Raw genomic sequence first — 12,576 nt, forward strand, 5'->3', positions numbered from 1 at the left:
ATATACATACATACGTATTTATTATTAGTGCACACACAGAATTTTCGTAACACATTTCTCACGGTGTTATGTGTCTCGTGTGTCACACGATAGACGACGCATATTATACACATTGTAAACAGACAAATTGACGCGTTAAATTTATTTTGTTGATTGTACTTGTGAGTTTAATTGGACTAATTATTTATCATAATTATGACCGTGATGATATTGTTTAATTATTTAAATAAGTTGATTTTTTTTTCTCTTCTCCATTGGACTTTGCGACGCTTATGCATAAGCTTTTTAAGAGTTTATTATTATGCAAACAAGAGTGTTGAACCTAATCTAAATTTACTTCGATGGGATTGTTAACATCGTAACGATAACGATTACGGGAGTGTGATAATGATTAGAGATATCCGACAGAGACAATTTTCGATAATGAAACATGAGACACTTGGACGATAAGACAACATCGTTGCTCTGTCGATCTTCTCGTCGTGTCAAGTAAGCTCAGATTAGCAAACTAGGCGCATAATTTATCGAAATAGCTTCTCTATTTAGGATGTCTATGTGCATTTAAGTTTACGGTAATTTAGTGACTCATCAATAATTGGACGATAATATTATTCTGAACCTAAGCAGTTTTTTTTTTTATTACACTCATAAAAATTTTATTTACACTGTAAAAAATTGGTAGTGAATTCGAAGTGATTACGGATTTTATTTAAATCCGAATTTACTCACTCGGGGTTCAGGAGTTTTAAAAAAAATCACTCCGCATACGGAGTAAATAACTCTCTTAAAATGAGTCAGTGAAAAGTGCTGCAAATCAGTGAATATTCACTGCACTGAGAGAACAATTTATTTAATAAATCTCATATTTGAATGGATTCAACTTGAAACAAAGATGATCCTGAAATTAACAGACAATTCAAAATTTTCGGATTTTTTTTTTTAACAATTTAATTTAAAAAAATCAATAAATAAAAATATGCACGTGTAGAAAATTTAAGAAACTACAAGTGTGATTTTTTAAAACATTTTTTTTTTATAATTTACTGTCTAAAATAAAATCCAAAAATTATTAGACGTCAGCTGACTTCAGTATCATGATATGGTTCATTTGGATGAAATAGTGATTTGTTTATAGTTAACAAATCTTTATTTGGAATTTTTTTTCAACCAAGATTTGTTAACTATAAACAAATATATATTTTAATGAAATAAATGATTTTGTTCAGTCAAATAAATCTATTTATTTGGCTCAAATAAAATGATCCTGGATTTAGTAGATTGAAAATTTTCGGAATTTTTTTTTTCAACAAATCAACTACAAAAAAATAAAAACTAAAAATATGCACATGTAGATAATTAAAAAAACTACAGGTGCAATTTTTTCAAATTTTTTTTTTTTATAATTTACCGTCTAAACGAAAATCCAAAAATTATTAGACGTCGGCTAACTTCAGTATCATTCAAATAAATTGTTCTCTCACTGTGCATAAACAGTCCCAAGTATACCACTTATTCAATCAGTGGTATACTTGGGACTGTTTATGCCGTGAATATTCACTGATTTGCAGCACTTTTTACTAATTCATTTTAAGAGAGATTCGAATTTCGAATATTGAAATAAACTCCCCTTCGGAGTGAATTTCACTCCGAGATTAAATAAAAAAACAGTCATCCGCTCCATTCACTCCAAATTTACTCCGGATTTAATCCGCTAATTTTTTACAGAATAAATTTTTTTTCGGGCACAGCGGAATCCCAAAAAAAAAAATTCATTGTTTTTTTCCATTTATATTTTTAATAAGAAAATATTTCGTACCAAAATTCAAATTTTTTATTTCATTAAAATTTTTCAATGACCCATTTCACCCCGAAATTTTTCTACTGACCTACAATTCATAACAATTGAGTATATTTATTTTTACGAGTGTGACTGTAAAAAAAATAATTAATTAAATAAACTAGTTAATGAGCTTTGTGTTTAATGAAAAAAAAGTGTATAACCAAATAATATTAATCAAGTCAATTTCATTAAGTAGATAGTAAATTGTACAATAACCACTGATTGATAAAAGGCCAAAAGGTCATACATTTATAGAGGAATGAATATCAATTATGATTATTAATAACAATGCATTCAATAAATTTATTTAAGTACGTGATATTTAATTTATATTGCAAATAAAATATCACTATTTCATCGGTACCGACTCAATTAAGTATTTTTGATACAATTAATATCCGGTCTAATAAAAATGTCTGCAAAAAAAATAATAATGATATTTTGAAAATTTAAACTCGACAAATGCATTTTAACGAGCAATATATATGCTAATTTCGCAATGTCATGCATGAGGATGCAATTAATCCTCAAGGGAGTCTTTATTTTCCGCTGTAAACCCGATTAAGAATCATCACTCAGTACGCCTCCGAGTGTTACATCCTTTTCCTAGATGATAATTTATTAAGTGGGTACTATAAATTAACTTTATGATTATTAGTTATCATTGGTCTATAGATATATCAAATATTAAAATTACTATCTTGTGGACTTAATGAGACGTAAGATACAGCTGAGCTTTTATTTATTGGATTATTTAACGTCACCTTGTCCTTCAAGTAGTAAAACTCGTGGTCCGACGAGCCATGCAACTGAGAGTAACTGCATAATACAGATTTATATGCAATGTATTGCCCTATATGTATATATAATCATATATATTTGTATGGAGAACATAGGACGCGATATGTAACTATGCTTTACATTGCATTAGTTGATGGTACATATTAGCTATATAGATTTGAACTATTGAAATGTATACAACGCGCAGACGCAGTCTCTTTCGATCGACGAACGTCGACTACAACGACAACTACGACGATGAGGAAAACGAGAAAGAGAAAGACTAAGGCTTACAACTATCAGAATTGGAAAAAAATAAAACTATATGCCTACACTGTACGAAATTTTGAGTCCGCGGTGTGGTGTCAATGATTCGGTGTTAAAATTTTCAACACTGGTGTGATAGTTACACGGCGCGAGGTGTTAAATTTTGGACCGCGTGAATTAGAACGTTCGCACTACCAATGGTAGATGTATTAGTTCATTTAAAACTCTCGATTACTGCGACCCTATATATTTAGATTTATTTTTAAAAAATTTACACCAATGATAAAAATGATATACTAGTGCTGCAACCTATATATTGTTTTATAATTTTTAATTACAGATTATACTATTGGACAATGGTTGAGGTAATAACAGCGAACGGTGTAAAAATACTGTGTTACGAGTACACCCTTGATATATTACACCAAAAAAATTTCACACCGTCAATTCGCACTGAGAAGACAGTGTAAAGTCCTCGGGGACCATTTTCACACAAAAAATTTTTGTATATAGGGTAAAAGTACCGTTTTTGGTGAGACGACGACCAACTTTGGACACTTGGAAAATTAAAATAAAATAATTTGTAAAAGGCGCGATGACATAATTGTTTTTGAAAATGTATACAGAATAGATTTATCACACTGTTGCCATGGAATATCTATTTTATACTTTTTCATTGGTAGAAGAAGAGAAGTGGCCACAAATGCTACTTCTACTCGATGTTTTTTTCTGACTGCAACCTTAGTATCATTCATACTTTATATACATTTGCAATTAAATTATAAATATATTGACGTTAAATTAAGTACTTTTTTTTCGCGGACTATTGAGCCAGCAGCATGGGCTCACATGAAAGGGTGGCTGAGAATGCACCTGTCTATTGAAAATTGTTTCATGAACTCTGTATATATCATAGACTATAATTTTTTTCGTGGGTTTAAAATTTTTTCGCGTAGATATAAAAATAAAATTCTTGAAATACAATCTATGATGGAATTTAAACAATTTGATAGGAATTTTTTAACATTTTCATCATTTGTATGCTATATAGTTTTCTGGAGGAATTTTTTGACTTCAAAAATTTGAATTATTTATTGTTTTAAAATTACTGTAAATTTTTTAATTTTTAATTTATCAGTTTGGTCAATTAAACTTTTATCTAAACGGTAAAATTATCTGTCAAATTTTTATTTGACTTTTTTATGTAAAGTCAAAACTCGAGGAGTGACGATCGATTTTAGTGAAAAAGTTTCAACATCTGTACACTGTAAGAAATTTGCTGAGTGAACACGGATTAAATCCGGAGTGAATTCGGAGCGGATGACTTTTTATTTACTTAATTCCCTCGGAGTGAAATTTAGTCCGAAGGGGAGTTTGATATAGCGAAGCCCCAGAATGAAAACTATAGAAAATCTAAACCAAGGGCTCGGTAATTGAAGAAAAAATTATTTTTCTTTACTTTTACGTGCTAGCGTTATTCCAGAAGATTTCTCTGAATATCCCAGAGAAATCCTATACATGGTTTTTCTCTGAATATCCCGTGTATGGGATTTCTCTGAATATCCCAGAGAAATCCCATACATGGTTTTTTTCTGAATATCCCATGTATGGGATTTCTCTGAATATCCCAGAGAAATCCCATACATGGGTTTTCTCTGAAAATCCCGTGTATGGGATTTCTCTAAATATCCCAGAGAAATCCCATACATGAGTTTTCTCTGAATATTCCGTGTATGGGATTTCTCTGAATATCCCAGAGAAATCCCATACATGGGTTTTCTCTGAATATTCCGTGTATGGGATTTCTCTGAATATCCCAGAGAAATCCCATACATGGGTTTTCTCTGAATATCCCATGTATGGAATTTCTCTGAATATCCCAGAGAAATCCCATACATGGTTTTTCTCTGAATATCCCATGTATGGGATTTCTCTGAATATCCCAGAGATAGTTTCTTAGAACCTCAAAACGTCCAGATCTCTTAGAAATTTGATTTTCGAAAATCGGACCGAAACCAATAACTTCCCGAATTTTTGAAAATTTCAAATTTTCTTATCGGAAAGTTAAAAACTGACGTACAGATTTGAGTCAATAGACTTTTTTTGTAAATTATTTTACATCCTTAAGTGCTTTGTGATTAATAAGCTCAGATAAATTATAGTTAACTGTAAATTTTTGAAGATGGCGGTACTTGAAGTAAAATTTTCGAATTCTACTGAAAGGTATGAGTGAAAAAAAAATGTCGATGCAAAATGACATTGTAATGTGTCTGTGTGTAGCAACAGCAATGTTGAATAACTTTATAGCTTTTTCATTGTGATAATGAATGACGAAGACGAAGAGAGGTCAATCGAATTACACGTCTTCTCTGTCCTCTCTGGTCGTTTTTCAATCGCGATCCTATTAGCCCTGACAATCGCGTGTGATGTACACGATTTGCATGCTTACAAATGATATTTATAACGACAACCCACTATCCATCAAGTCCCTGATTCAATTTACTTTATTATTAATCTACCGAATCTGATAGCCTACGTAAGAAGAACAAATTTCTTTACTTCACTCAAAAAAAAAATTTTTAATTTCAAAATCCATTTACTTCTCAGACGCACATAATCTCTACAACATACTGCCGGCAAGTCATTTATTATTTATGGCAAAAAAAAATGTAAGCCAATAAATTGCGGTCGACGGGACCCGAACCGCGAACCTTTCGCTGCAAATTGACTTTTCAAATCTAAGGCTTCTGTTACTACAGAAAAGTCTTTAACGGAAGTGTAATTAAATAATTAAAAGTTAATTTATTTTTAAACAGTTGCCAGAGAAAAAGACAGAATGAGAATTTAAAAATATAAAAAAAAAATAATTATGAGGTCATTGGTAAAAAAAAAACTGACAAGCATAAATAAAAGATAAAAAATTTCGTAATTACTTTTTTTAGTAATTTAAATATAGATTCCACACTTATTAATCACCAGAAAGTTTACACAGCACGAGGGATCTCTGAGTGAGAACTAGATCTAATTGTCGTTCTGATCTTTATACATAATGTCCATATTATCTCGAAATCCGTCAATGACGTCCGTGAATGACGTCAAAGTCGTTGTGTCATGCTGTCTATCTACTACCATATTATAATAATAATAATAATAATAACAATAATAATAATAATTATTATTATTATTATTTATTCCCATCATCATCAGCACTGACGACGGAAATTCTCATTAAATTCATTGCGGTTTACAACACAACGTATCAGGGTGTTTCAAGTGTTATATGACAAAATATATGTACATATATATAAAGACATTATTGTGACAGTAAGTTTAAAATGTCATTGACGATAGTTTGTCTCTTAGATGATGCGCGTCATTTAATGGGATATGCGTGAGAAAATTTTAATTTAGTAGTGAATTATTTTCTAGCTAAAGCTAACTCGAGTAATCTAACGCTCATGGCCTCCAAACCTTTTCAGTTTTCATTAGACTCTACTCTTAAACTTTTATCTCACTCACAATAAATTTGGTTATCGCTGCGGTAATTTAAGAAAACAGTGAAAAGTTTATCAAGAGAAAAACTTTTTAGAATAACAGCAATAAAAATAAAGAAAATGAACATAATGCACATTAGCGCTGAAAAAATGAGTCTCTTCAGTCTGAAACTCTGTTGGTAATTTTTCAGTACATACAGTAATTTAGTTCTTGAAGCCTGAGGCTTTAAAATTTTAATTCCAATAATGCATCGTTTAATTTACCCAGCAGAGTCTACGCGCTTTTAAAAGTGGACCAATTACTTTAGTGAATATTTAATTAGCTCTGGCTCAAGTCCAAATGTTAATTTATTTATTTATTTTTTACTCACTAGATATTTTTAATTTATTAATTTATTAATAATAATTATCGTTATAATTATTATAATATAAATATGTCGAGAGGATTATTAGCTGAAAAGGTTTGGAATAGATTTTAATTGAGATACATTGGCATTGACGTCCTCTTTGTTGACTGCTACTCTTGTGGCTTCATTTCTGTTCAAATAAGCGTGTGAATTCACCGGGTTTCTATACACATTTACCCGTTTACAATACTACCTATACACTATTCACTTCGCTACCATGCGTTACGGTCAGCCCAGATAGAAATTCCACTATGACTAGATATATATAGTTCGCAAACATGTATCTAAGTAGTAAAGAGTATAAGGGGTGAAATGTCATGCTGATTATTCTGCGAAAATATATCAACATTAATTTATGTTCATTTTAGGATGAAATCTATTTATTTATATATATATTAGGGTAATTCATTTTCGCAAAATTTTTTTTTTTTTAAGTCCTCAAGCAAAATCTCGATCTACATCAAAAAAAGAAATTCTCACCAAATATGAGCTCTTAATTCCAATGCTAAGTACTTGCCATTTGATTTCAAAGATTTCCCATTTAAAATACACGTAAATTAAATTATTTTTTTTTTAACTTTCTAATACTCAGCTGCGTTTCATGATATCAAGGCGGTTTTGGTCGCAAATTGTAGGGCATTTGGTGTTCTTCAAAAGTGCCCATAGTTACTTAGCTGTAATTCCAGCTGTTTCATTCGTGTCCGTTGCGGAACTCATTTTTCCTATGAAATTGACCTTTATTGGCTTGCTGAACATAAACCAATGAAAGTACATCAAAAATGTTAAGAAAAATTTTATAGGAAATTTTATTCCCTTCAAAAAAAGTCCTATGAGTCAAGTCGCTAAAGTCCATAGTTTCCGAGTTATAGTAATTTTAATAATTTGAAAAATAAAATGTCAATTATAATTTTTTTTTTTATATTATATTTTTGAAATTATTAAAATGAACCCGAAAATTGATAATACTAATAGGATTAAGCGTTTGATCGCAGTCTCTATCAGTATCTGGTCTCTGTATATATTTTAGTAACAATAATTATTTATCACGATGAATTACTGTATAATAGTTTAGAAAATAATTAAATGCTTTAATAGCTTATGAAGGGGTGGAAAATAATTTTCAAGAAAACTGAAGATTTTTCCAGGTTTCGGTGTTACGGTAATAAGTTATTTTTAGTAAAAACAATCTGAAAAACGGGTGACCCTGCGGACTAACTTCAAAACTTCCATTTTTGAGCTCAGAGAGCTTTTTTTGAAAAAAAAAGTCAAACGATATTTTCGGAATTTGCGGACGCCTATCAGAAAATGGTCAGAATAGTTTCCTAAGATCTCAAAACGTCGGCACCTGATGGAACCTCGATTTTCAAAAATCGAACCAAAACCAATAACTTCCCTTTTTTTGAAAATTTCAAATTTTTACAGCAGCAAGTTAAAAGTAATTGACCGATTTGAATGAACTGAAGTTAAGAATTCTATTGTTTCCTATCCCTGAACTAGGATTATTGTAATTGATCGATATTTTGAATTTTTGATGCCCTTTGAAATAATAAAAATAAATGGAATCACATTATTTTCATTTTTTTATTCAAAAGATATTGAAAAATTGAGAATATCCTTGATAGTAATACGAGTTCAGGTGATAGAGAAAGTAATCATACAAGAATTGAATTTCGTTACATTTAAATCGAATGATATTCTTTTGAATCGGGAGAACAAATTTCATTTCAGGAAATGTAACGTCTTCTTTGACAATAATTATTTTTTTTGTAACGATAAAAATATCACGAAAAGTCATTTTACGTAAACTTTCAAGCGAAATCAATTTTCCATGTTTTATTGTTACGAAAATTTTTCCATCAACTAGAAATTGACAGCAAACATTGAAGACAATACTTTGTAATTAAAACAGTAATTTAAAATTTAATGCAATCATTACCGATGAATAATCGGTTTTAAAAATAAAAAAAATGCATTTTTTTCAATTGCTGATCCCGAAGAAAAAAATTTTCTGCAGAACTCTCGAAACTTTTCAGTTTGATGATAAAAAAATTTTAACAACATACGACATTGAGAGTAATGAAAAAAATTTTTCATACCCGAAAGTTTAAAAGATAAAGAAAGTTTTCAATATTCATATTTTGACATACTTTATATGATTGCTTACCAACGTCAAATAAAATTCAAAAGTCAAAGGCATTAAATTTCAAACTAAAGCTTTAAAAATCTGTTTCTAATCATCATAAAACTCAACAGTAACCGAAAATTTAACCGTAATTTCGGATAAATTAATTTGAATATTAATTGAATATAAATTTCCAAGGGTTCAATTTTGATATTTATCATAAAGTTGACCCTAATATCGAATAAAAAAGACAACAAGAGCTTACGCATTTGATAGTCTCATAAAAATCCCGCTCAAGTATCAATCGAATTTTCGATATCAATTTTATTCTACACACTATTATCATCAATATATATATATATATATATATATTTTGTGTACATCGTCAACACAAAAGAGAAGGACTGATAACGAGTGTCTGGTATTATTTTATACGAGGGCCTCGGTCAGTCAACGAGATTATCGGCGCAGAAGAGGAGTAAAAAAAGGCATAGAAAAGATAAAAAATGTAAAGAAAAAAGATTAAGTAAAATACGGGGATGAAAATCTTTTGGTTCGAGGAAAAGGAAGAGACAGATGAGGTAAAAATATAAATTTAAGAAAGAGTAAGAAAGAGCAAAAGCAGAAGCAAGAGCAAGAGCAAGAGTTGTCTGGCTGGCTGGGTTGGTCGGCTTTATCGATCGGGGAATCATAGGCGCCACGTCGGCGATACGAAGACCTATATCGTGGAATCGCCGTCACGATCGTACATGCTACTGTACACACTATATACTATTTTCATTTTCTCTCAACAATTTTTTTTATCTTTTCATCTCTAAAGTATAAAAAGGCCCTACTACCCTTTTTACTACTTTGCGACGAATCTTTTTCCCCACAAACATTTTTTTTCCTTTTATTTTCACTTCGACTTGCATTCTATTTCATTCGGCCAGGAGTCACGCAAGCAGGTGGAAAATACACACCCTCATTCGTTTAATACACTTTCTTTTACTCCACAGCTCATAAATACACCGTGTATATAAATATATATATATATATATAATTAATATACAGTTTAATGGTGTAAAGCCACACGTGCAGGTTAAATATTTTACTACACGACAGCTTCTCTGTAACTTTGGCTCTCCCATCCGGTTGAGAAGCCATTCCAAGGCGTGTCCAATTGACGACTAGCGTGTGCACTGTCGTGCAGAGTAGTCTACTTCTTTTACTCGTTAATCATTCATATATATATATATTTTTAATCTATCATAATTACTAATTTCAAGTGTACGTATTTCGAATGATTCTATTGGATTTCGTAACTCATTATCCCGATTAAAAATTAAAATTTCGTCATTACTATTTATAAAAAACGTTATAGGAGAGTAGTAGACTACTTTGTTTGTTATCACGAAAATAGAATGGGCTTTAAATTTATGTAAATTACAAAATTTTTGAATAATAGATTGTCGTAATGGCATGACATGAATGTACGAAGGTTGAGGAGGATAAAAAAAATAATGTGAGTTATTTGACGTTTAATCGTTTAGGTAGGCGTGATTATTATAAATTAATGTAAGAATATCGTTTAGATATTAGATATAGATATAGATATGTTTGAGTGTATAAAAGTTTAGCGAGCGAGCAGATTGAGGGTCGAGTGGAAAAATTTAAGACCATATTACCATTTAATATCTAAAGTTACATTATGTAGTTAATAACCAGACCGCAGACGTGAGTGCTTGTTATATTTTCGAGCTGATGGTGCTGGTGCTGATGCTGGTGCTGGTTCTGCTGGCAGAATTATTTCTGGTGTCGTTTAAAATCATCCGACTACACGTTGATTGTGTGTTTTACGGGAGAAATAACAACGCGCTGATACACAAAACCACGTGATACGAATATACATTAACATCAACAGTAAACTCTCGTCAATCAGTCGCTCACATTTGTGTAAAAATAATTTAACAGTTGATACTGTTAATTTATTATTTATTTTTCTTTAATTATTAGGGGAAGGGAGGGCAAAACGGGGCACCCGCAGAATTTTGTAAAAAAAATATTTTATATTTTAAATGGTTTTTAAACATTTCAAAATGACTTTTGTAGGGTAGGGTGGGGCAGAGCAGCCCCCTGAAATTTTGATTAAAAAAAAATTTTTTTTTTTCGACTAATTACTATAAATTAAATATGTTTGCGCATTTTCACCCCTACGCATGACATTTGGGGCAAAATGAACAAGCCCAAAATTTTGAAAAAGTGATTTTTTCATATTTTTATCGTGAAATTAAAAAAAAATTATTATAATTCCATATTTTTAGCCCTACGCATAAATCCTGGGGCAAAATGGACCAGCCGAAACTTCCGGAAAAATTATTTTTTCATATTTTTCGTTGATAAATTTTTGAAATAAAGTAAAACTATAGAATTGTTTTTTTTTTTTTATTAAATAACAATTAGTAATTAAGGTAATCGAGAGTGAACGATTTATTACACCTCAAAAAATTTTTTTCGAGTAATATAAAACCAAAAATATTCAGCGTATTTGAGTCCTCGAAAACTTGGTATTACCTTAGTACCCCGTTTTGTCCCTCCCTCCCTAAATTTTTTCTGAGAGAGATTTTTTTTTAAAATCTCATTGGGAAAAAAAATGAATAAAATTTTTATATGTATATTTAAATGAATAAAGTTTTATTTAACTAAAATATCGACGGGTATATTTAATCTCGTTATCAAGAATAAACAAATGTGCGCTCAACTTTAGCAACGACATCTGGAATAAAAGAGTAAAAAAAAATAATGATATTTGCACTTGAGTGATAGCAACCCAATGGCATTGGGAACGAAATGTGCTCGCGGGAAAATCCGCTTAAATTTTTAACCCGAATTTCCCAGTGCATTCACGGGTTTTCACGCTCGCCTCCACACCATATACTTCTCTGGACATTGTGTTAAAATTTTTTTCTCTCCCATCTATTTTTACATTCTGACAGAAATAAAAAAAAACGTTGGATAGACAGAGATTTCCCAGGAAGCCGGTGTATGATGAGAGAAAGGTGAACTACGACACGATGGTATGATGCGTTCCGTATTGATCGGACAGTACAGTGCACCTCTATACCGAGTTCGCGATGAGCAGTTTCGCCAACTAAACCGACAAGCAACTGCGAGTATTAAACAGCCCTCTGCCTCTACTCTGTAACCCCTCATGCCTCAGGTCTTTCGGGCCAGATCTAAGATTTCTGGTTACCGAGATGGGAATAAACTTTCCTGAGTTTACTTTTATTACAGATTATTTAAAATAAAAGTCATCAAGAGCTAATGGTTTAAATGTCCTGTCAACTTGACTGAGTTTGAGTTTTATCTTGGATGTATACATGTGTAGAGATGACAACTTTTCAAAAGACACTTGATGGTCGTGTAATGACTCTGGTTTGACATTGAGAAAAGGAGGGTAGAGTGAAGAAAAGGGTGAATGTACATATATATTTATGCTAGTGTTCTATTAAAAGGGGTGACATGGTGGGAAAGGTCGAGGGATATGACTCTGGACATGTGATTCTCATCCATTGAACGGTCATGTAGCAACACCAAGTGTAGGGATCGAGGACAGCTCCCGTAACCTAGTTATATTAACCATTGAATATATATATTGTGTATATATATATATATAGAGAGAGAGAG

General features: G+C 31.2%; 1 protein-coding gene across 28 annotated transcripts in view; it reads right to left on the bottom strand.

The window, feature by feature from the left end:
- The window catches only part of LOC130666588 (plasma membrane calcium-transporting ATPase 2), a 94,990-nt gene that overhangs the window by 49,753 nt on the left and 32,661 nt on the right, over window positions 1-12,576 (bottom strand). Inside the window, exon 1 of one of the 28 annotated variants that reach the window (XM_057467732.1) lies at window positions 5,821-5,840. The exons of the other annotated variants lie outside the window; for them this stretch is intronic. The gene's annotated coding sequence lies outside the window, so the exon portion shown is untranslated. Of the gene's footprint in view, window positions 1-5,820; window positions 5,841-12,576 lie in introns of those variants that run through there. 28 annotated transcript variants of the gene reach the window in all.

This window comes from Microplitis mediator, chromosome 4, assembly GCF_029852145.1.
Source record: "Microplitis mediator isolate UGA2020A chromosome 4, iyMicMedi2.1, whole genome shotgun sequence".
In the NCBI taxonomy this organism is placed as follows: domain Eukaryota; kingdom Metazoa; phylum Arthropoda; class Insecta; order Hymenoptera; family Braconidae; genus Microplitis; species Microplitis mediator.